Raw genomic sequence first — 26,439 nt, forward strand, 5'->3', positions numbered from 1 at the left:
GGTGTTTGGGTGGGGCCCACGACCGAAGAGCTGCTTTTCGGGCGGGCCCCACCGCCAAGGAGGTAAGGGCAGTGGCGACGAGGCGAGGGACGGTGAGGCAGGCAGGCCACTCGGCCCGGGATAGGGGCGATGTCCCTTCAGCCAGGGATGGGGTCGACCGGAGACAGGACGCGCTGGGAGGGCCAGGAGCTACTGCGCACGCCCGCAGCATCCACTGCGCACGCGCGCAGCTGCCGGCACCCTTTTTGGCGCAGGCGCTTAGCTCGGCCCCCTGCTGCTTGTGTTGCGCTGCGTTGACTGTGAAACAGGCCTGCTGGACTCGGAGAATCGCGAGGTAAGTTTTAGGCACTTTTTTTATTCTAAAAAATAGGCGGGCCTCTCGGAGTGCGCCATTCTGGGAGGACATCTGAAAAGTGTGCAGTTAAATCTAAGCAGATGGATACATTCTATCTGATGCAGCCCAGATATATGAAGATCCTAGTTATAACATAAGAAAAGGCAGAAAAGAGAAAAAGTAATTTGCTTTGTCAACGTGCTTCCATGTAATATATTAACTCTCCCATCATGGCATCTAATTATCCATTGAATAACTCCAATACTTTTACCTTTATTATCTTGCTTGATTGACTATTCCAAACATGTATCACGCTTTTATGTTTTCTGCAAGGCATGGAGATCAGACTTAGGGTAATATTTTTCAGTTTTCATGCTCCTTGTAGGTAGTCGTGTGGACTCCAGTCATTACCTGCCCATAGCAATATGGTAGATATTGGGAACTTTGTGTTAAAAGTATTGAACTCAATGGAGAGTAAGATTTGACAGGGTATAAAGCAGGTGAGTTAGATTAAAAGTGGGGTTAGACTGTTTCTGTGTGGTAATTTCTATGTTATTCTATGTAAGCCAAGTTGCCTTTTGGCTTAAAACAAAAAGTGAAAGTGAAATCAGGATGGGGAGCAGCTGGAACAGGAAAGTTCTGTGAAGCAAAGTGACATCAATATTTATACCTTATTTAGGGGGAACTCTATATTACCTATTTAGCTAAACGCTAAAGGATGTGGAGATAAGTTGCGAATATGATGTGGACAGTCGATTCTATTTTCATGGAATTCCAGTTACGTGCAGTTTTTTATTTTGGCAAATTGCTGTTATAAGTCAATTTGATGGCATATAGAATGGATACTTGGCAATGTTTACAAGACAGTAATCTAATTTATAGGGTCAAATGATGATATTAAACAAGTCACCTGAGTCCCAAGTTTAGATTACAACCTAGAACTCAAACAGTTTTATCTGTTATTTTTTCTGATGTATTATTTTGGTTTGGTCCATTTTCCTTAGGGAAGGAAAGATAGGTGGTGGTGTGGCAGTATTGGTTAAGGAGCATGTTACAGTGCTGGAGAGAAAGGATGTCCTGGAGGAGTCAAGGACAGAATCTATATGGCTAGAGTTAAGAAACAATAGAGGTGCCATTACATTACTAGGTGTATTCTGTAGACCACCAAATAGTGGGAAAGATATAGAGGAGCAAATTTGCAGAGAAAGTACAGAGAGGTGCAAGAACTATAGGGTAGTGATAATGGGGGACTTCAACTATCCTAATATAGACTGGGATCATAATAGTGTAAAGGGCAAAGAACGGGAAGAATTTCTGAAGTGTGTTCAGGAGATCGTTCTTGATCAGTATGTTTCCGGCCCGATGAGGGAGGAGGCATTACTGGATCTGGTTCTGTGGAATGAGGTAGGTCAAGTGGAGCAAGTGTCAATAGGTGAACATTTAGGGAACAGTGATCATAGTATCATAAGGTTTAGATTAGCTATGGAAAAGTATAGGGAGCAATCTAGAATAAAAATGTTTAACGGGGGAAGGCCAAATTCAGTGGGATGAGAACGGATCTAGTCTGGGTAAACTGGAATCAAAGATTGGCAGGCAAAACTGGAGTGGAACAATGGGCTGCCTTTAAAGAGGAAATAGTTCAGTCAAGGTACATTCCCACGAGGGGGAAAAGGTAGGGCACCTGAAGCCAGAGCTCCCTGGATAAAGAAACAGATAGAGAATATGATGAAGCAGAAAAAGAGCACATATGACAGACAGATGTCAGGTTGCAAGTACATCTGATAATCAGGCCATATATAGAAGTGAAGAAGTGAAAAAGAAAATAAGAGGGGCAAAGGGAGGGTAAAGGAATAGAATGGCAGACAACATAAAAGGTAATCCAAAAATCTTCTATAAGCATATAAATAGTACAAGGGTAGTAAGAGGAGGGCCGATTAGGGGCCAAAAAGGAGACCTATGCATGGAGGCAGAGGGTATGGCTGAGGTACTAAATGAGTACTTTGCATCTGTCTTGACCAAGGAAGAGAATGCTGCCATTGACATAGTGAAGGAGGAGGAAGTGGAGACATTTACTAGGATAAAAATTGATAACGAAGAGGTATTAGAAAAGCTGGCTGTACTTAAAGTAGATAAATCACCAGGAGTGGATGGGATGCTGAGGGAATTGAGGGCGGAAATCGCGGAGGTACTGGCCATAATATTCCAACTCTCCATAGATACAGGACTGGTGCCAGAGGACTGGAGTATTAAAAATGTTAGATTGTTCAAAAAAGCGTGTAAAGATAAACCCAGCAATTACAGGCCTGTCAGTTTAACCTCAGTAGTGGGGAAGCTTTTAGAAACAGTAATCAGGGACAGAATTAACAGTCACTTGGATAGGGGTGGATTAATTAAGGAAAGTCAGCATGCATTTGTTAAAGGCAAATCGTGTTTAACAAACTAGATCGAGTTTTTTGATGAGGTAACAGAGAGTGTTGATGAGGATAATGCGATTAATGTAGTGTACATGGATTTCCAAAAGGCGTTTGACAAAGTGCCACATAATAGGCTTGCCAGCAAAATTGAAGCCCATGGAATAACAGGGACAATGGCAACCTGGATTTGAAATTTTCTAAGTAACAGGAAGCAGAGAGTAGTGGTGAACGATTGTTTTTCGGACTGGAGGAACGTATACAGTGGTGTTCCACATGGGTCGGTTCTAGGGCAACTTCTTTTCTTAATATATATTAATGACTTAGACACGGGTATACAGGGCACAATTTCAAAATTTGCAGCTGACACAACTTGGAAGTACTGCATATGAATAGTCAGAAGGAGAGTGATAGACTTCAGGAAGACATAGACAGGCTGGTGAAATGAGTGGGCACATGGCAGATGAAATTTAACGCAGACAAATGTGAAGTGATGTATTTTGGTAGAAAGAATGAGGAGAGGACTTATAAACTAAATGGTACAAACCTAAATGGGGTGCACGAACAGAGACCTGGGGGTATGTGTGCACAAATCGCTGAAAGTGGCAGGGCAGGTTGAGAAGGCAGTTATAAAGGCTTATATGATCCCGGGCTTCATAAATAGAGGTATAGAATACAAAAGTGTGGAAATTATGATGAACCTGTATAAAACACTGGTTCGGCCCCAACTGGAGTACTGTGTCCAACTCTGGGCACCACACATTAGGAAGGATGTGAAGGCCTTAGAGAAGGTGCAGAAAAGATTTATGAGAATGATTCCAGGAATGAGGCACATCAGTTACGTTGATAGACTGGAGAAGCTGGGGTTGTTCTCCTTGGAGCAGAGAAGATTGAGGGGAGATTTGATAGAGGTGTGGTGGGGTCTGGACAGAGTTGTTAGAGAGAAACTGTTCCCATTGCCAGAAGGGTCGAGAACCACAAGACACAGGTTTAATGTGATTGGCAAAAGAACCAAAGGCAATGCAATAAAAAACTTTTTTACACAGCGAGTGGTTAAGATCTGGACTGCACTGCCAGAAAGGGTGGTGGAGGCAGATTCAATTTTATCTTTCAAAAGAGAATTGGATAAGTATCTGAAGGAAACAAAAATGCAGGGCTATGGGGAAAGGGCAGGGGAGTGAGACTAGCTGAGAGTTGGTACTGGCTTAACTGGCTGAATGGCCTTCTTCTGTACTGTAACCATTCTATAATTCCATTCTATGATTCTATGATTTTTGTGCTGGCAGTGACCATCATTCCTCTCTTTGTCCCTTGCATACCATGACATTTACAGAAGGGAATTACTGATTATGATATCATTATTAAAGGCCTATGGAGCAATATTCTCCAGTTGTTTACTGGAGGATCCGATGTTAAACATAATATGTGGCATTGGTAGAAAGTTTATTATGTGATAATTGTTTGTCATTATGTTGAATAACAATGATTTGATATAAATTTGTAAATTATTTTAGTTCAGTCATACATTAGTTCCAAAAGCCATTTTGAATACAAGTAGAACAATCCATAATCTTAGAAAAGCATTTCACACAGGTAATGCAAAAATTCTTAATGCTATTAAATATTCAATAGTATTGGACCATAATTTGCTGTCATCATCATCATCATCATAGGCGGTCCCTCGAAACGAGGATGACTTGCTTCCACTTCAAAAAAGGATGAGTTCACAGGTTTTCAATGAAGTGCTGTAGCAAATTTGCTGTAGCAGGGCAGCGAATGGCATGCACCATTAGTTAGACTTGCCCTTTCTTGTTGAATCACGATGATATTTTGCACTGCAAGTTGATGATAGTGTGAGCTGATAACATCGCAGCCAGGGAAACCGAGCATCTGGGACTTGAGTGAACAGGGCAAGCAACTGCATAACTACTTAAACAATCAGATTGAAGGATTGTGAAATTAACAGTACAAGAAGTGTAAATTAGAATGGGTTAATTTAATGCCAAATCAGGTACAGAGAGCGAAAGAAAAATTGAATTGAGAGAGAGAGAAAAGAGAGACAAAAGAAAAATTAAATAATTTTAAATCTTACATTTTTAAAATCTCCAACAACAATTAAAACCTGAAGGAATGAGACTCCACACTTATAGCATGTCAGCTGTGGATAGCACCTTGGCTTCTGATGCAGAAGGTTATGGGTTCAAATCCCACTCCAGAGACTTGAGCACACAAATCTAGCTTGACACTCCAGTGCAGTGCTGAGGGAGTGCTACACTGTTGGAGGTGCCGTCTTTCAGATGAGACGTTAAACCCATCTGTTCTTTCAGGTGGATGTAAAAGATCCCAAGGCACTATTTCGAAGAAGAGCAGGGGAGTTATCCCCGTCGTCCTTGTCAATATTTATCCCTCAATCAACATAATAACAACAGATTATCTGGCCATTATCACATTGCTGTTTGTGGGAGCTTGCTGTGCGCAAATTGGCTGCCGCGTTTCCCACATTAGAACAGTGACTAAACTCCAAAAGTACTTAATTGGCTGTAAAACGCTTTGAGACGTCCGGTGGTCATGAAAGGCACTATATAAATGCAAGTCTTTCTTTAATAGTTTATTTTCAGTGCCAGATTCGTTGTTTGGTAGTAATTAACAGTTATCACATTGTTAAAAGGGTACTTAGACTGAAATGTGCAAGACTTAACTTTCTATGAGTTTAGTTCGTATCTAGCATGCCAAAACAGTAACTTCACGCCATTCAATGCATTTCAATGGTGAGGCACAAAGCGAGATGCCATTTTCGCAGAGTTAATGGCGGAGCAGCGCATCTTGGACAGCAACCTTTGGATTTCCGTCTTTAACCGCGCATCTGCCCCTCGATGAAGTTGCTGTAGCATTTATGCATAAATTATGACGAGTGGCATTAGCCTGACTCTTATTTTGATGGCAAATTATGGCCCATTGTGTTTTATTTTTGGTGCCATTCTGTTCTTTCACAACCATGACTACCTTTTATCACAGGTGATAAATTACGATAACCAGGGCTGACTGCTCTTTGCTAAACTACTTTTTAAGATGTTTCCATTAATGAATTTAATTTATATGCAGAGAATAAAAATAACTATTGTATTTATCACCTCAGCTACAGTGGACATCACATTTATTACAATATTTTGGCTTGCAGATTTTTATAGATCCAATTTGAATTTAAGCATTAATTTTGAGATACAAATCAGGCACAGCAGTTTTCTGTAAAAATATTTAGAAAGGCATTCAGATTTCATGTTTCTTTGCTCAAACTTTGACTGGATTCTGTTTTTACTATAATTCACCTTTCTGAATCAGTCACCTTGAATTTACTTTGAAATTTTAACAATGCTGAATGATGATCTAATCTATTTTATGCCTCAGCCAAGTACAGTGGCCACAGGAAGCAAATTTCCAAAGTTGAAGCAGTCATTTCCTAAATCATTTAATGCACTGCAGTGAGTGCAGTATGATTTTTTTTTAAGTTTGTTTTTGTGTTTTGCGCAGTTAAGAGTAAACTAAAGAAAACACATTTAAAAACAGATTTTATTTGACCCCAGTGAATTGGGAAGATGTGGAAAATTTTACTTGAATTTAATAAATCATATTGCCACAATTTTATATCTCCCGTAACTGGCATGATTAGTAATATACTATATCTGAGCAATCAAATGAAAGGATATGTATTTTAAAGTGTTTGTTAGTGATTAAGTAGTCTCAGCTCATGTATTGTACATATTTTTGTACATTTATTCAAAGTACTTAAAATGAAACATTGACAGTGCTTGAATTGTCAAGAGTCCAAGCTATTCTGTTTTAAATTGACAACATAGATATCAATTTGACATTTTACTGGCTGAAATGGTATGAGTATTGCTTCATCATGTAAAATCGTTGGGGGACAAATTCAACCTGTGCCGAGAACGGGTGCAAAATGGGCGTAGTGACTGCAACGCGCACCCAATGATGTTAGCAAGAAGCACCACCCAAATTGGTGCTCATGCCTCATTTAATTATGATTGGCGAGCTGCCAGTGCTACTTGTGCTTTTTATTGGCAGCTCACTGATTCGGGGCTGGGAAATCAAGCAGCAACGATTCCATTTAAAGACAGATGCAGGTTTTTGCATTCTGCCTTGCTGCTCTTCCTCCTCTTCAATCTTCAGTTCCAATGGCAGACCGAGCAGCAAACCCATGTTGGCAAAGTAACTTTGTGTAGAGATTGTCCTGCAGCTCCAAACGTTTTTTAAACTCAGCTGGAGCAGTCAGAAATAAGCCTCAAAGTCCACAAGCAGTCTAAAATGACTAACCAGAGATTTCTTGAATGTAGCTCAGGATCCCTCTAAATAACGCTAATGCAATCATGTCCCTGAATGTTACCACCAAAACTTTGTATGCAGATTTTAGAATGGACGGTTCATTTTGGCAGAAGAGTCCTTAACCAGGAACCTAATTTAAATATATTTATTCAGCCCCTGCTGCTTTCAGATGGGAGCCCTGGACAATTAAAGTAGCCCAAGTCAATATGGTGACTGGCGTACTTCCTCCACTGTTCAGTTATGGCAGATAACAATATGAAATTTGAAGGACTAATGCCGATTTTACACTGGAAAAACACGAAGTCTTGAGTTGAATTTCTCTCCTATCATTATTGTTTCTATGGAGCCATTATTTTATCAGTCAATTTCACTTTTTACTCTCTAACATTATATATTGTTTTACTACGTTTATCAGGCATTGCATCCAATTAGGGCAGAGTATCAGTGCAAGCAATATGTAACGTAATGGACCATTTATTTTGGAATATTTTCTGGCATAGCAACCAGCACATGTTAGGGCAGCCTCAGCTCATGTTCAATCCTTAATATGGTCTTGATGAAGAATAGATATTTAATAGTTTGGGGAAAACCCACTGTGTCAACACCAAGCATCATACTAAGCTTTAGAAAATCACTATCTATAGCTAATATTTAATGTGGTTCACAAATTGAAATCCTTACACTGCTGTTAGACTTTTAAAACTAGACAAAGAGAATACATTTGAAAGATACAAGAAAGTGCAGAAAACCACACGTCTATTTGGGGTCAGTAAATTGTTAGCCTGTTAGTACAAACTATTTGTGACCCTAGTGTGAGCACATAAAAGATCCCATGGCACTTTGAAGAAGACCTGGGGAGATCTCTCAGGTGTACTGGCCAATATTTATCTCATAACCAACATCATTGAAAACAACAGATTATCTGGTCATTATCTCAGTGCTGTTTGTGGGATCTTGCTGTGCACAAATTGGCTGTCACGTTTCCTACATTACAATGGTGACTCCACTTCAAAAGTACGCCATTAGCTGTAAAGCATTTTGGGAGGTCCTGAGGTTGTGAAAGGCGTTGTATAAATGCCAGTCTTTCTTTCTAGTCTTTTTTTCTGTTAGGTGCTCCTTCAGTGACTGCTATATGGGAAGAGGAAGGCTGCTGTGACTCATTAAAGAACTCATTTGATACTCATGGTCAGCAACCTCCAGAAGTTTGAACCTGAGTAGGCTCAGCTACAGACTGCAACAATTCAGCATCTTCTAGGGCTGTCTGATCTAACTTGCTTTCTAACACCAGGGCAGCGGGTCGCCAGGGTACAGAAGTGTCATCATGAGAGATGGCATTATGGTCCAATCTAATTGCACAGCCGCCCCTGCTATTAGGCTACAGCTCAGCACTCCAACGTATCTGAAACAGAACAGACTCTAGGAGATCAGTGATCTCCCAGCCTGTCTAAGGCAGTGGAGGTGGTTGAGCCCAGAGACTGTATGGCTCCAATGTGTGCATGCCTGGTGTCACAGACTCGTGCAGGCAGGGCTCAACTATAACGGCCAACAACGTGACCACTTACTCTATGGATGACTGAAGAATGTCAATGCTATGTGTGAGAACACCACTCAAGTGGGTAATGGGTACCACCATACTATCGAACATATTTTGAGAGCTCTTTAACAGGCAAATTGTACACAGAAATCATCTGTTTAAAAAAAACATCTGGGTTCCTGAAGTATAGTAGTATTAGAACACGTACTGGCACTCCGTAGATCTTCCTTTGGCCTTTCTTGCCACCACCTACAACTGATCACTTGTGCTCATTAAATCCTCCAGTGCAGTTAATTCAAATGCACGATCTAAAAAATGCAGGATGGCAATTCTGTGCTGCTGCTTGGCATGGTAAGAGCGAGTGACAGTGCATTGTCATCAGGGTTTTCACCAGCAGTCTGTCTGGCATTAGTGACCGAGTCTTCTGAAAAAGGGGAGATGAACAATAGTTAGGATGTATTGTGAAGTAAAACACTAGCATATAAGTGGCAGCCCTTTGCCACAGCAGGTTGTCATGTTTAGGAGATTAGTGAGTATATGCCTAAAAAAGCTAAATAAAAAGAGAAGAAAAAAGGAAAAAGATAAGAAACCCTACAGCTTCTCTCTCTTCAATACTGACTAATGCACTATAAGGTCAGTGGTGGCATCTTTCATAAAGGTGAATGTTTGCAGGATGGTAGGACCTTCTCCTGTGCTGGTAGTCTCCCTCCTGTTATGTACTAGTTCTCTTGCAAGAAGTGTGGAAGTATGTTAATGTGCCCTAAACAACCCTTGTCATGTATGGGCCAGCTTAATATGGTGTTCATTATGACAGGAAGAAACGGTAAGTGTGACTAAGAAGAAGAAGTAGTTGTGAGGGTGGTAGCAGCTTTTGAGTGTAGGTGCAAGCAGCAAAGAGATACAGTACAGTTTTCCATGCTGACTTCGGGACAGGTGTGGGAAGCAGGAAAGGAAAGGATTGATTGTAGAGGCAATGGTAAGGTCCTGCAGGGCTGTACAGAAAGAATGAGCGATGTGAAGGAGAGTCTTACCTTTGGACTCCTAGTGAGATTATATTTTTGCTGCACTGCAGCCAGGTCTTGCCGATAATGTGGCCTGCATTCATGTGTGCCACCTCTCTCCATGCCCTTTCACCAACTTGCCTTGGAACCCGCCAATCATCATTTACGTCTTCTCCTGAACTTTCTCCACTAATTTTTCTTGCCCCCTGATAACTTCCATCATTTTGCTTACCTGCTTTGGCCACAAAAAATGCCTTTAGAGCCTACGGCAACAACACCCAATTTCCTGCCAACTATGGGGATGTGTTTCACACTAGCAGCTCACCACACCCATACAAATTAGGGGCAACCCAGAAACTGACACAGGTTCCCCACCGACTCCTCCAGCAGCTGTTGCTCTCACCCCACTGGGAGACGAAGATCATGGTTTATTGAGTTCCTGGAAAAAACTAGGTCTTCAATTTTTGCTGTGTGAATAACCATGTAAGGACACTTAACATTACTGTATGGAATTCCTTTGTCTGCTATTTTAATGGAGGCATTAGCCCATTTGTTTTAAACAGAATAATACCTCTGTTAAAATAGACATCAAAGGAATTTCACATGAATACATTAAACATTATTTTACTGATTCCAAACCCACACATTCCACTGCTGGAGACTGCTAAATATTTACCATTTTATCGATGGTATTGGTTTAAAAGGCCTTAGTTAAGTAACATTAAAATTGTTTACATTCTCTTGTTTATTGATTTCTGCTATATACTGCATGACATTTTATCCCCTAAAATTGTTTTTTTGTAGGTACCAATTGTCCTTAGTAATTATTATAGTATTTTGTGACTTTCCTGGGAATTGTTCTCATGTTGCCACTTGGAGGTACACTTCTGCCTGGCTTATAGTTGTACTGGATATCATGCAGTATCTACATGGTTTTACCAAAGCAATATTTGTCCCAACCCCAGAGAAGTGTTGCGCTCCAATGAAAGGCCTAAAATTTCTACTCCTTATTTTAGTCCTGAAATATTTAGGACCATTTTGCAAATGAGTCAAGTGACAAATAAACTAAACATTGTGTGTGTTTATGTTAAGGACTTATATAAACACCCAGATACAAGCCTGAGACTTCCAGAACTCAGCTTGCCTATAGAGCTTAACTGTCAGTGAGAAAATACCTTCATGTTCTGTCCCTGGGCTGGAACTTAGCTCCTCTCCAGAGCTAAGGAGAATTGATTAAGAATGGCTTAGCTAACAGTGGCAGCTAGCTTTCATGTAATCTGAAATACATTTCACTTAAAGGAGCAAGAAAATAAAATAGCTGGTCAGAAAGAGATTTATGGCTGGGAGTACCAATAGGGAAATGTCCAAAGTATCAGTGGAACTACCTGTCAATGAGAATAGAAGTAGAATATTTTAGATTTAGACTTGAATTTTATAAATAATTTGCTGTATCATGTATTAGCTTCAGAAATTCAACCAGGTTCAGATATCTAAAAGACACTGGGAAAAAAGCAGGCCATTTTTCATTGTGTATCAAGATTTATTAACTTGATGCTAAATCTGCCACAATGGCAACACCAAGATGCTTCAACCTTTACTGAAGGTGAAATTTGCGTATGAAAGCCAATTTTGCATTTAAACTGGAAATGTATGGCCAAGATATCTGCAACAAGAGCAATTCAATTTATAAGTGCGTATATATTCACACAAAACTGACAAGAGAAAGATCATTTTCCAAATTCCTGCTTCCAGATTTTCCAACCAGACAGTACAAAGTGGGAAAATTATGTGTTCAGTCCATACCAGATTTGATCTGCTTTCTTACTAATTAACTTTTTTTCACATAAATTTCTACTAAAGTACTATAATTAACAAGCAACCTTTTCCTGCTGAAGTACATCAGGGACTAAAAAGAATTGCAAAGGTCATGTTACAAAAAAGTATAATCTTACAATATTACTTGCATACGTTTTTGGCACTAGTATTAGAATTCAGTATATCATGATTTTTTCAGCATTTAATGCTCAGAATTGGAGGAGTGCAGAAATCTCGGAGGGTCATAGGACTGGAGGAGGTTACAAAGATACGGAAGGGCGAGGCCATGGGGCGGATTTGAAGACAAGGATTAGAATTTTAAAATCGAGCCATTGCCGGACTGGGAACTAGTGTAGGTCAGCGAACATGGATGATTGATGAACGTTATTTGCTGTGAGTTAGGATACGGGCAGCAGAATTTTCGATGTGCTCAAGTTTATGGAGGGTGAAAAGTGGGAGGCTGTCCAGGAGAGCATTGGAATAGTCATGTTTCGAGGTAATAAAGACATAAATGATATCAATATAATTTCCTACTTCAACAGTTACAATACTTCAAATAATACTTCATTGGATGTAAAGTGCTTTGGGATGTCCTGAAGTCGTGAAAGGCACTATATAAATGCAAGTCTTTTGTTCTTTTCAATACATTAATGTGCCTATCAGCAAAATGATGATTTTTCATAACATGCATTATATATTCATGTTTTTGAAGCACACATTAATGAGAATTTCCTTGGGATGTTTCTCTTGATCGGCTGCTGTTAACTTTGGCAGAAGATCGGTGGAAACCCCATTTATGCGTCAATCCAGGAAAAATCACCGAGGAAATTCGATTGTCTATGTAATTTTTAATTTGAGTGGATTCATTATAGCAGACAGTGTCATTTCCATGTATTGAGCCAGTGGGTTTAGGTAGATTTGGGAGAGATTTGTGATTATCTTGAATGCAATACTAGAATCGATGTAATTGAGGTAACAGTGGTTACAAGGAATAATTTGGAACCATCCACCCAAACAAGACGTAAAGAGAGGACTACCAGGTTCACAGTTTCCTTGTACTTTGTTGTGAATCTCTCAGGGCAGGCAGGTGCTCTAAATGTGAAGAGGTGTACTGGCTTCCTGGCTGGTGAAACTGGGACCCACTTGGGAGTCCAGTCTTTAGAACTGATGTATTTTTAGATTGATTGAGGGGTGGCCAGTGTCAATGTTTCCACCCCGTCTTTTGACAAACACCTAAGATGACACGGACCAACCAGTTTCAAATTAGGGAACTTCAGATACTTTCACAAAATCAATGGCGGAGGTTCCGAAATCACTGATTGTGGCACGTACACTGAAATCAAATGTTCCAAAAATTTCCATCTCTCTGTGTCGTACTATAGTATCATATGTGTACATAAATAAATTTCTTGCAGTTAATTGCTCAAATTTCATATTTATAAAATAGCAGCACGAGAACAGCAGTAGCTAAACCTCAGCAAAATCTAACAGTAAGAGGAAGAAAAAGGTGAATGAATTAAATTACACCAATATCTTTTGACAATTCTTTTGTCTGCCATCTTGATGACTCCACAATGCTGAGCATTTATTATTGGTATAAAGGGGTTGATTTTCATATAAATGCAAGTCTTTTGTTCTTTTCAATACGTTAATGTGCGCACCTTCAAAAATGATGATTTTTGAAGGTGCGCACAGCTCACCGTGAGTCCAAACTAAGTGCAGCCTTAGTCAAGGAGAGTGAGAGGGTGGAATATAAGGGTAGAACTGAAGTAGGACTGCGAAAATAGAGGGAAAGAATAGGGAAGGTAGGACTAGGTAAAGGCTGGTTGGGTGAGGAAAAAGGAAGGTAGTGCAAGATTAGAAGGTATGGAAGGGGGAGGATAGAGTATAGTACGAGACCAGAAGAGTAGAGTTGGAGGTCTTCGGGGGGGGTGGGGGGGAGAGTATTGAAGGTCACTGAATTGGAGGCTGAAGTAAATGCTGCAATGTAAATGCTGCAGAACCACAAGTACTTTAAAGAAGGAGGTGGGCAGGGTGAAGATTTGTGCATAGAAGGGTAAGGTATGGGAAGGGGGAGGAATTGTAGGAAAGGATGAGGAAAGGAGAACAGAATGGGGAGGGCATTGAGCATGGGTAGTGGGAAGAAGATGGGGAAGTAGAAGAGGATAGGGAAGGATTAAGAAGTTTTGGAAAGGGAAAGGAGACAAGAGGATAGGTGAAGAGATTGGCAGGGGAACAGGACAATAGTTAAAAATAAAAGTTAAACTGAAATAAATGAATTAAATGATAGGTGATTCATGAATTTAAAGCAGCCTTACACAGAAAGGGGAGAAATTACATTGTCAATAAATTAAAGTAGGATGGCAATGGTGAGGTAATAAATTAATTAAATACATTAAAAAGGAGGTTGACAAAATTAACTAATTAAAAATATGGGGTTAAATAGAAAGGGCCCTGACACATCAGCAACATTAATTAATTAAGTAAAGTCCTGGGCTTCAGTCAACAAAATTAATTAAAGTTCGGGACTTCACTGGGGAAATTAATTAAATAAAGTTGAGTGATTTGCTGGGGAAAATAAATTAATTAGAAATTGGGGTTTTGTTGGGACCTTTAATTAAATACCAAGGGCGTCGGGAGGCCAATCGGGGGCACAGGGAGAAGCAAGACCGACAACTGGTTGTCCCTCTGGTTACCACATGCCTATTGGGAATAGTGACATCGTGTGACAGGATAGAAACATAGAAACATAGAAAATAGGTGCAGGAGTAGGCCATTCAGCCCTTCGAGCCTGCACCACCATTCAATAAGATCACGGCTGATCATTCCCTCAGTACCCCTTTCCTGCTTTCTCTCCACACCCCTTGATCCCCTTAGCCGTAAGGGCCATATCTAACTCCCTCTTGAATATATCCAATGAACCGGCATCAACAACTCTCTGCGGCACGGAATTCAACAGGTTAACAACTCTCTGAGTGAAGAAGTTTCTCCTCATCTCAGTCCTAAATGGCCTACCTCTTATCCTAAGACTGTGTCCCCTGGTTCTGGACTTCCCCAACATCGGGAACATTCTTCCCGCATCTGTCCCATCCTGTCAGAATCTTATATGTTTCTATGAGATCCCCTCTCATCCTTCTAAACTCCAATGTATAAAGGCCCAGTTGATCCAGTCTCTTCTCATATGTCAGTCCTGCCATCCTGGGAATCAGTCTGGTGAACCTTCGCTGCACTCCCTCAATAGCAAGAATGTCCTTCCTCAGATTAGGAGACCAAAACTGAACACAATATTCCAGGTGAGGCCTCAGCAAGGCCCTATACAACTGCTGTAAGACCTCCCTCCTCCTATACTCAAATCCCCTAGCTATGAAAGCCAACATACCATTTTCCTTCTTCACCGCCTGCTGTACCTGCATGCCAACTTTCAATGACTGCTGAACCATGACACCCAGGTCTCGTTGCACCTCCTCTTTTCCTAATCTGCCGCCATTCAGATAATATTTTGTCTTCGTATTTTTGCCCCCAAACCTCACATTTATCCACAGTATACTGCATCTGCCATGTATTTGCCCACTCATCTAACCTGTCTAAGTCACCCTGCAGCCTCTTAGCGTCCCCCTCGCAGCTCACACCACCACCCAGTTTAGTGCCACCTGCAAACTTGGCGATATTACACTCAATTCTTTCATCCAAGTCATTGATGTATATTGTAAAGAGCTGGGGTCCCAGCACTGAGCCCTGCAGCACTCCACTAGTCACCGCCTGCCATTCTGAAAAGGACCCGTTTATCCCGACTCTCTGCTTCCTGTCTGCCAACCAGTTCTCTATCCACGTCAGTATATTATCCCAAATACCATGTGCTTTGATTTTGCACACCGATCTCTTGATGGGACCTTGTCAAAAGCATTTTGAAAGCCCAAATACACCACATCCACTGGTTCTCCCTTGTCCACTCTACTAGTTACATCCTCAAAAAATCCAGAAGATTTGTCAAGCATGATTTCGCCTTCATAAATCCATGCTGACTTGGACCGATCTTGTCACTGCTTTCCAAATGCGCTGCTATTTCATCCTTAATAATTGCTTCCAACATTTTCCCCACTACTGATATCAGGCTAACCGGTCTATAATTACCCGGTTTCTCGCTCCCTCCCTTTTTAAAAAGTGGTGTTTTCCTTCATGAAGACAGAACCAAAGTATTCATTCAATTGGCCTGCCATTTCTTTGTTCCCTATTATAAACTCACCTGAATCCGACTGCAAGGGACCTACATTTGTCTTCACTAATCTTTTTCTCTTCACATATCTATAGAAGCTTTTGCAGTCAGTTTTTATGTTCCTGGCAAGCTTCTTCTCGTACTCTATTTTCCCCCTCTTAATTAAACCCTTTGTCCTCCTCTCCTGAATTCTAAATTTCTCCCAGTCCTCAGGTTTGTTGCTTTTTCTAGCCAATTTATATGCCTCTTCCTTGGATTTAATTTCTTATCCTTAATTTCCCTTGTTAGCCACGGTTGAGCCACCTTCCCCGTTTTATTTTTACTCCAGACAGATATGTACAATTGCTGAGGTTCATCCATGTGATCTTTAAATGTTTGCCATTGCCTATCCACTGTCAACCCTTTAAGTATCATTTGCCAGTCTATTCTAGCCAATTCACACCTCAAACCATCGAAGTTACCTTTTCTTAAGTTCAGGACCCTTGTTTCTGAATTAACTGTGTCACTCTCCATCTTAATAAAGAATTCTACCATGTTATGGTCACTCTTCTCCAAGGGGCCTCGCACAACAAGATTGCTAATTAGTTCTTTCTCATTGCACATCACCCAGTCTAGGATGGCCAGCTCCCTAGTTGGTTCCTCGACACATTGGTCTAGAAAAGCATCCCTAATTCACTCCAGGAAATCCTCCTCCACCGCATTGCTACCACTTTGGTTAGCCCAATCAATATGTAGATTAAAGTCACCTATGATAACTGCTGTATCTTTATTGCATGCATCCCTAATTTCTTGTTTGATGCTGTCCCCAACCTCACTACTACTGTTTGGTAAGTCTGTACACAACTCCCACTAACGTTTTCTGTCCTTTGGAATTCCACAGCTCCACCCATACCGATTCCACATCATCCAAGCTAATGTCCTTCCTTACTATTGCATTAATTTCCTCTTTAACCAGCAACGCCACCCCGTTTCCTTTTCTTTTCTGTCTATCCTTCCTAAATGTTGAATACTCCTGGATGTTGAGTTCCCAGCCTTGGTCACCCTGGAGCCATGTCTCCGTGATGCCAATTACTTCATACCCGTTAACTGCGATCTGCGCAGTTAATTCGTCCACTTTATTTAGAATATTCCTCGCATTGGGGCACAGAACCTTCAGGCTTGTCTTTCTAACACACTTTGACCCTTTGGAATTTTGCTGTAATGTGGCCCTTTTTGCTTTTTGCCTTCGGTTTCTTTGTCCTCCATTTTTACTTTTTTTTCTTTCTATCTTTTGCTTCTGCCCCCATTCTACTTCCCTCTGTCTCCCTGCATAGGTTCCCATCCCCCTGCCATATTAGTTGAACTTCTCCCCAACAGCACGAGCAAACACTCCCCCTACGACATTGGTTCCGGTCCTGCCCAGGTGCAGACCATCCGGTTTGTACTGGCCCCACCTTCCCCAGAACCGGTTCCAATGTCCCAGGAATTTGAATCCCTCCCTTCTGCACCACTCCTCAAGCCACGGAAGTGCAAGGCCAGTGAGGCAGGCTGGTGAACGATTGAGCAAAGACAGGCAGTGTGGCCCAGCGGCTGGAGGGCCATTGGAAAATCCTGGGGGAGGAAATGCAAATAAAGCACTGGGGTTCATTTCTAGAGGAAGAGAATTTAAAAGTAGGAAAGTTATGTATAACTTGTATAGAACCTTGGTTAAACTGCACTTGGAGTACTGTGAACAGTTCTGGTCTCCATATTACAAAAAGAATGTAGAGACACTGGAGAAGTGCAAACAAGATTTACAAAGATGATGCGAGAACTAACTGGTTATAGCAATTAGGAAAGACTGAACAAGCCTGGACTCTTTAAGGCTGAGGGGTGACCTAAGAGAGGGTTTTAAAATTATGGAAGGGTTTGCTAAGGTAGATGTAGAGCAGATCTTTCTATTTGTGGGGGGTGTCCACAACTAGGAGCCATAAATATAAGATAGTCACGAATAAATCCAATAAAGAATTCAAGAGAAACTTCTTTACCCAATAGAATGTGGAACTTCCTCCAACATGGAGTAGTTGAGGCAGATAACGTAGATGCCTTTAAAGGGAAGCTAGATAAGTACATGAGGGGGAAAGGAATAGAAGGGTATGCAGATAAGGTTGGATGAAGAAGGTGGGAGGAGGCTTGAGAACATAAACACCAGCACAGACCAGTTGAGCCAAATGACCTGTTTCTGTGTTGTAAATTCTACGTCATTCTATGTAGCAGCAGCACCAATGCTGCCATGAAACAGAAGAGGCTGGCAAAACCCATACTATTTGGTAAAAATTGGAGCAGGACACACAAAAAAGCATTGATTCTGTCGGTCCCCAGGTGAGTATAAGGGACTTGCCTTTATTTTCCGAAGCAAGATGTCTGCCATTCTGCAGGAAATACACGGCTACAATGCCATCCTGTGGCAAATGTTAAGTACTGCTGTTAGAAGTGACGTAAAGGACTAGAGTACAGATGATTGATAGACATGTAACATTTCAGTTGCATAATGTTACATTCACAATGTTGACTAAATGTGCAATACCATTAGAATGTTGGAAGCACTCATCATTTTTTATAAACAACTAGTCAATCAAGGGATATGGAGATCAGGCAAGAAAGTAGAGTTGGGATTGAAGATCAGCCATGATCTTATTGAATGGTGGAGCAGGCTCGAAGGGTCATATGCTCCTAATTCTTATGTTCACACAAATAGTAAAGACCTATTTGAATTTTTCAGGTCAAACGGAATTAGATGGTGAGGGTCAATGGAACCAATATGGGAAACAAGAGAGGGAGAAGGAGGTGGGAAGGGAAGTAGGGGCGGAAACAGTGGGAAGGAAAGGGAGAGGGAAGAAAAAGGAAGGGGAAGGGGAGAGAGACAAAGAAGAGACTGCTGAGAAAGAGGAATTCAGATCTGCAGGGGTAGGGGGATTGAGGCATGGAACAGCCAACCTTCGTGGGAGGAGAAATATAGCCAGTGGTGAGAGTTGATGTAAATGGAAAATGCAATTGGGCTGAGGGAGGTTATTGGAAAAGGGAAATGAGGCAGGGTAGATTCGCCTGTGAGTGGAAATTGCAGTCAGTGGGAGGTTTGGGGAAGAAGGGATTGGCAAACAATGGATGGATTGGATCAGGAAATGCAGCCACCTGGAGAGGAGAGGGAAACAAAATTGTATCCATTTTTGAACAGCCTACAGATCCACCCATTGGTGCTGAAAATTACCAATGGCAATTAGGCTTCTGCCTGTGTCAGATAATTTTTTTTTCAATTTTCAACTGGCCACTGGAAAACAGGATGGGCAGCAGTTAAAAATCGCCCGCTTGGCTTTGAAGAAGAACTGACAAGGCCTGTGTTCGGCTTTTTGTCATTTATGTGTCTGCTTATCACCATTCAACATGCAGAAAGTGGCCGCTGGGGTGTCAAGATTATTTTGAACAGCCTTAACACCAGTTCCCAAATTCCAATGTAGGTTTAAGAGAACAAGTAGGTAGACCAAAATACTAATTGGACCAATGGTGAGAACAACTGGTGAGGGAGGAGTAGAAGCAGCTCTAATTAACATAAATCATAATACAGATTGAAAGTTGTTGCTCAGGATTCCACCAGTACTGAGTTTCAAGAGAAAAGAGAAATATTAAAATCTAAAAAAAATACATTTTTCTGTCGAATGCTTGTAATGTCATTGTAGTTTAATTCACGAATCGAAGAATATGTGCCACAATAAGAGAATGAGTCAAAGTAACCAATATCAACATGTTCAATGGCTCATATTATTCCCCTTTCCCGTGAATATTTGACATGCTTCTGTGTCTCATCACTGTCCTCTGAGTGATTGCTTTATGTTTGGACACAACAGACCTGGAGACAAAGGGGGCGAAATTGCCCTTTTTTATAGCCACATTAGTGCCTCCGGGGGCGCTAATGGGGTGCAATGAGGTTATCGCCCGGGGGAAGGGGAAATTGCCCTGGAGGTTTGGGAGGCATTATGTTCTTAGCACCGCGCCCCGCGATTTGCGCCCCGGTGAGGATGGCACCGGCTGAAGTCACCGCCAGCTTCGCGCAGAGCGCCTCCGTTAGTGCACCAGACATTTTTCAGAGTTAAAGACCCGAATTCCGGGTCACTTATATATACTTCACACTGGGCAATAAATTTTCAAATAATTTGGATTATGCATCCCAAACGGGGTGCGGGGCAATTTTTCCCCCAAAAGACATTGTTCCATTAGTTCCTTAGCGCTGGATACTCAACAAAAATTCAAAGTTGCTGCAGATGCCAGAATGGCACAGACTCCTTTATGCAGATGAACGTAAACACTGTGCTCTTTGAAGCATTTTCAAGGCTTAGAATCATAGAATAGTAGAGCACAGAAGGAGGCCATTCGTCCCATCGAGTCTGAGCCAGCTATTTCAAAGAGCAATCCAGTTAGTCCCGGCCCCCTGCTCTTTCCTTATATCCCTGCAATTTTTCTCGCCTTCAAGTATTTATCAATGTATCAATTACACAGTAAGAGAAGGGATAACCATCCGTGGCTAATTAAGGAAATAAGAGATGGTATCCAATTGAAAACAAGGGTATACAATGTGGCCAAGACTAGTGGGAGGCCAGAGGATTGGGAAACTTTTAAAAGCCAGCAAAGAACGACTAAAAAAAATGATATAGAGAGGGAAGATAGATTATGAAAGTAAACTTGCACAAAATATAAAAAGAGTTTTGACAGGTACATAAAAAGGAAAAGAGTGGCTAAAGTAAATGTTGGTCCCCTAGAGAATGAGACTGGGGAATTAATAATGGAGAACAAGGAAATGGCAGAGACATTGAACAAATATTTTGCATCGGTCTTCACGGTAGAAGACGCTGAAAACATCCCAATAGTGGATAATCAAGGAGCTATAGGGAGGGAGGAACCTAAGGTGCCACATAAAAGGTTACTGTACAAGATAAAAGTTCACGGCATTGGGGGTAATATATTAGCATGTATATAGGATTGGCTATCTAACAGAAAACAGAGAGTAGGGATAAATGGGTAATTTTCCGGTTGGCAAACAGTGACTAGTGGGGTGCCGCAGGGATCGGTGCTAGATCCTCAACTATTTACAATCTATATTAATGACTTGCATGAAGGGACTGAGTGTAATGCAGCCAAGTTTGCTGATGATACAAAGGTGGGTGGGAAAGCAAATTGTGAGGAGGACACAAAAAATATGCAAAGGGATATAGACAGGCTAAGTGAGTGGGCAGAAATTTGGCAGATGGAGTATAATGTGGGACAATTTGAGGTTATCCACTTTGGCAGAAATAATAGAAAAGCAAATTATAATTTAAATGGAGAAAAATTGCAAAGTACTGCAGTACAGAGGGACCTGGGGGTCCTTGTGCATGAAACACAAAAAGTTAGTGTGCAGGTATAGCAAGTTGGCCTTTGTTGCAAGGGGGTTAGAGTATAAAAGCAGCGAAGTCCTGCTACAACTGTACAGGGTATTGGTGAGGCCACACCTAGAGTACTGCGTACAGTTTTGATCTCCGTATTTAAGGAAGGATATACTTGCATTGGAGGCTGTTCAGAGAAGGTTCACTAGGTTGATTCCGGAGATGAGGGGGTTGACTTATGAAGATAGGTTGAGTAGGTTGGGCCTATACACATTGGAGTTCAGAAGAATGAGAGATGATCTTATCGAAACATATAAGGTAATGAGGGGGCTCGACAAGGTGGATGCAGAGAAGATATTTCCATATCGGGGCAACTAAAACTAGGGGACATAGTCTCAGAATAAGGAGCCGTCCATTTAAAACTGAGATGAGGAGGAATTTCTTCTCTCAGAGGGTTGTAAATCTGTGGAATTCTCTGTCTGAGAGAGCTGTGGAGGCTGGGTCATTGAACATATTTAAGGCGGAGATAGACAGATTTTTGAGCAATAAGGGAGTAAAGGATTATAGGGAGTGGGCAGGGAGGTGAAGCTGAGTCCATGATCAGATCAGCCATGATCTTATTGAATGGCAGAGCGGGCTCGAGGGGCCAAATGGCCTACTCCTGCTCCTATTTCTTATGTTCTTATGTAATCTATAACACAAATACAGGCCATTCGGCCGAACTGGTCTATGCTAGTAATCATACTTCACACGAGCCTCCTCCCACTCTAATGACTTCATCCCACCATGTCATCGTCTATAGGACAAATGCTATCTACTTGCTCCACCCCATGTGGCAGTGAGTTCCACATCTGTGTAAAGAAATTCCTTTAAAATGCTTTATTTGATCTCTTAGTGACTTGTTTTTATTCATGGCCCCTTGTTCTGGACTCACCCACAAGTGGAAAGAATTTCTCCACATCCACCCTATCAAACATCTTCATAATTTCAAAGAACTCTTATCAGTTCCCCTCTTCATCTCTTTTCCAGAGAAAAGAGCTCAACCTCATTAATCTTTCCTGATTGTTGCATCCTCTTAATTCCGGTAACATCCTTGTAAAACTTTTAGAATCATAGAAGAATCATAGAATGGTTACAGCTTTATCATCTCATTTTAACAAGTCAGTTAAGAAAAATGTTATGACAGTGCTTGCGCACTGTTTCTAAAAGGGTGAATTTTTGTGGGGGTTCTCTCACTTATCTGTCATAAGATCAGTGGAACAACTGCCAAATCTCTGGAAAGATGCTGTGAATTAAGTTTCAACAGAAAAGTGGGAGAAACACCACAGAAATTCACACAGTGGGAGGGAGCTACCTGCAGTTGGGCCAAAGAATAAAACTGGTTTGAGCAGCTCTTTTGATGGTGAGCCCCGTCTGGGACTGATTGCTGCTGGAATCTGGCATTGTGGGGTCCCTCAAGAGGATCAATTCGGGAGCACACCTCACTTGCACAGTGTTAACAGCCCAGATTCAAATGGTGCGGTCCGAGGAGCTCCAGAATCTGGGTCTCGGACTTCATCATAATGAAAATGGTGCTGTGGGAGGAGCCCACACAGGTTCGTGCTCCAATTTCCAGGTAAGTGATCGGGAGTCTAGAGGAGGAACAGATGGGCCTCGGTGTCAGTGATCGGGGTTTGGTGGGATATCGGGGCGGTTGATCACAGTCGTTGGGGGTGCTGTCAGGGAAGGATAGGAGGTCAAGACTAGGGCCGGAGGGGGGTAAATCGAGGGCAGAGTGGGCTAGAGATCAGATTGGGAGGGAGCTCAGAGTTTTCGGGGCCAGGAGTAGCGGTGATTAAGGTAAGTACTTACCTTTCTTTACTAATGTGGTGTACAGCGTTGGTTTTCCCATTGGCAAGGACCAGAAGCAGACCCTTATTTGCATATGCAAATGAGATACCACTGCTACAGTCGTGGATAAAGGGCGCCTCTTGTTTGTTCATTACCAAGATAGTGTCCTGTGCACTTCCTGTGGGAAGTGTGCGTGAGCATCTTGGACCCCATTTTTGATCTTAATGTGGCCGCTTGGCACCTAAAAACACTGGTGCGACACAGTCCAATTTAGCCCCCATACATAGCCCAGAATTACAAATGTATCTGGTACCTCCAGGCATACTTACTGGGGGATCCCGGGAACCACAGACACACCCCTAAAGGTGATGTTGGGATGGGAGTGGGATGGATGCAGGTGGAGAAATGCCTGCCCCCACTATTGGTCATTCCGTTAGGAAGGGATGGGAACCCAGCTGAGACAGGCTCCCCTCCCAATTTCTGGCCCCATGCTCCTGGAATGCCTGACTTCCATTCCAAAAAGCAGCAGAAGTTCGAGTAACTTTGTGTTAGAGGAATTGTGTGACCAGAATAAGCCATTCTGCATCAACAATAACAACTTGTATTTATATAGCGCCTTTAACAAGACAAAAAATAAATTTGACATTGTATCAAGATGGTCATTAAAATTAAGTCAAGAACCAGCTGATTAGTTGTCTTAATTTTACACCAGCAGTAAATTATGTTAGTTATTTTAAGGCTTCATCACACCACATAACCAGATGTATTCTGGGCCTGTAACTTGCTTCAGACTCTGCCATTCCTCCACATTGGATTTCCTTTCACTTCACTTTTGTCGGGCATTCCTTCCCCTCCTCTTCCTTGACAAAGACAATCAATGAGTTACAATGTCTTTTCGAACCTTTCTAAAAGCTGTAATTGTTCTCTATGTAAACGTTTTCCTTTAAATTTCACCGATACTGCGATTTTCTGCCCCCAACCCCTCCCCAATTAAACTAGCTCCCTGCCCAAGTTTCTTAACCATTCAGGACTGAACTTAGTCAAAGCCCAAAAATCTACCCTGAAGCATCTTGCACTGTGCAGCATTTCCAGTTGCTTGGAAAGTGAATCAACTTATTCCTGCACAATGGTCTAAAGTATCTTAATGCCCAGTCCAAATCTTTCCACATTTCCTCTGTGAAGCATTTAGGGGTCAAAATTGGGTACTCCCGTCTTTGAGACGTCATCACCTGAGTGCTGATTTTAGCGCCGGGCGTTAGGCACAGCCTCAAAGTCCTAAATTTAGTTTTTACGTCAAAGATGAGAGAGCAGCGCTAAAAAGTGACGTTGCACACTCATCCTCGGGTGGGAGCTCAGGAGGCCTATTGAATTTTTCGATGGGAGGCTACCGCCATGCTAGCAAAACAACGGGAAGAAAAAAAAAGAACTAAAACTTCTCTGATCTACACACACTTCCCCGCTCTTAAAACTAATGAAAACATGCAGAAATAAATAAAGAGAAAAACTTACCTTCCTTTCTGGGCTATTCCAAGATCAGCTCTTTAACGACAACTTTTTCCTGCCTGTACGGCCGCCTGCCGTTACGGTAGTCGGACAAAGCAAATATCGCGCCAGAGGTTTCAAACAGGCATTGTATGCTGGGTGGTGTTAGCTGGGGCAGTGTTGCCTCTTGGCGCCTTTGCCAAAGAGCCAACTCAATTTAGGTTGAGGTGTCGACATGGCTTACCGACGACGGTAGGCCTTTGCTGCCCGTTTGTCGCCTACCGCTGGCAGTAAAGGTTAGCGTACAAAACCCAATTTCGACCTCTTATTCTTTAAAGACATGATAATTCACTAAAAATTCCCCTTATATTTCTGTCAGCCGTCCCTATGTCGCCTGCCACCGCTGAGACTCCTGTCATAAAACTGTTGACTCTCTGACCTACCCTTATATTTCCTGTCTTCTGTTGTCAGATTTTGTCAAGAGTCCTCACTCATCCTCCTACCCTTGTCACAGGTTTCCTCTCTCTTACCAGTCTTGGCTTTGCATCTTTTGAGAGCACCTACTGTTGACTTGCGCCTTTTCTCAATGTTTTCGGGGCTACAATGCACGGGTAGATTTGAATCTTTAGCACCAAGCAGAAAGCAGATAGTAGCAGATCAGATGCCCGTTATACATCCCGCCACATTGTCCTTTCTATTGCAATCAACAGGAAGCCGATCTGCTACTGCCAGTTTTCTGCCGGCGATGAAAGTTAAAATCTATCGCGGAATGTTTCTGTGTTTCATGGATGCAGAATTTTCCTGGACTATAACAAATTACCTACTATCCCGAAGTGCTGTTTTTTGCCCCTCAATGACATGATCAGCAGTTCTGATGATGACTTGAAGGTTCAAGGGACAAGAACATAAGAAATAGGAGCAGGAGCAGGCCATTTGGCCCCTCGAGCCTGCTCCGCCATTCAATAAGATCACGGCTGATCTTCTACCTCAATTCCACTTTCCTACATTATCCCATCCCTTGATTCCCTTAATATCCAAAAATCTATCAATCTCTGTCTTGAATATATTCAACGACTGAGCCTCCACAATCCTCTGGGGTAAAGAATTCCAAAGATTTACCACCCTTTGAGTGAAGAAATTTTTTTTCCTCTCAGTCCCAAATGGCTGACCTTATTCTGAGACCGTGACCCCAGGTTCCAGACTCCCCAGCCAGTCAAAACATTCTCCCTGCATCTACCCTGTCAAGCCCTGTAAGAATTTTGAATGTTTCAATGAGATCACCTCTCATTCTTCTAAACTCTAGAGAATATAGGCCTAGTCTACTCAATCTCTCCTCAGAGGACAATCCCTCCATCCCAGGAATTAGTCTGGTGAACCTTCATTGCACTCCCTCTATGGCAAGTATATCCTTCCTTAAGTAAGGAGACCAAAACTGTATACAATACTCCAGTCTGGTCTCACCAGGGCCCTATATAATTGCAGTAAGTCATCTTGGGGTAGAAATTGCCCCCCACCTGAAATGGGGCGCACGCACCCCGTTTCAGTGGCTTTTCCCACCGCTGTGGTTGAGGTCGCCTCTTGAGCGAAATTCCACTCTTTGTTGTTTTTTTTACTTGAATCCGGAAGTCACTCTTAATGGGGGTGGCGACTACACGAGAGGGGTGGGTACACGGCAGTGGCAACACCTGAGGGGCGGAAGTTGGGGCGCGGTGCGGAGTGACTGCAGTGATAACGTCATCAGGGCGTCATGTCACGAGGACTCTCCCCTTCACTTAAAGTGGAGAGCCTTTGCGATTTTAAAACTTCGGCCCACTGGGCCACCAAGGAGGGTTTCGGCTGGGCCAGCAGCCTGGCACCTAAGGGTGCCAGGTTGCTTGTTGGCGGCCAGGCCAAACCCGGGGGCATAATTGTCGGGATCGACATGGCAGTCGGCCGACATAAAAAAACATGGCGGCAGCGGCAGTGCATCCTCTCCTTTAAGGGAAGCCGTACCACCTTTGCAGAAGGCCATAGCTTTATGGACCACCGGGAAAATACAGGTTTTGGCACCGCCGGGCGGGCTGAAGATTTTCAGAGGGGAATGTCGCCGTCAGGGGAGGTAGATCGGCG

General features: G+C 42.2%; 1 protein-coding gene across 1 annotated transcript in view; it reads left to right on the top strand.

Annotated features, from left to right (window-relative positions):
* The window catches only part of LOC139263260 (neuronal PAS domain-containing protein 3), a 1,415,846-nt gene that overhangs the window by 1,110,312 nt on the left and 279,095 nt on the right, over window positions 1–26,439 (top strand). The gene's annotated exons all lie outside the window — the stretch shown is intronic.

Source organism: Pristiophorus japonicus, chromosome 4, assembly GCF_044704955.1.
Source record: "Pristiophorus japonicus isolate sPriJap1 chromosome 4, sPriJap1.hap1, whole genome shotgun sequence".
NCBI classification, from domain to species: domain Eukaryota; kingdom Metazoa; phylum Chordata; class Chondrichthyes; family Pristiophoridae; genus Pristiophorus; species Pristiophorus japonicus.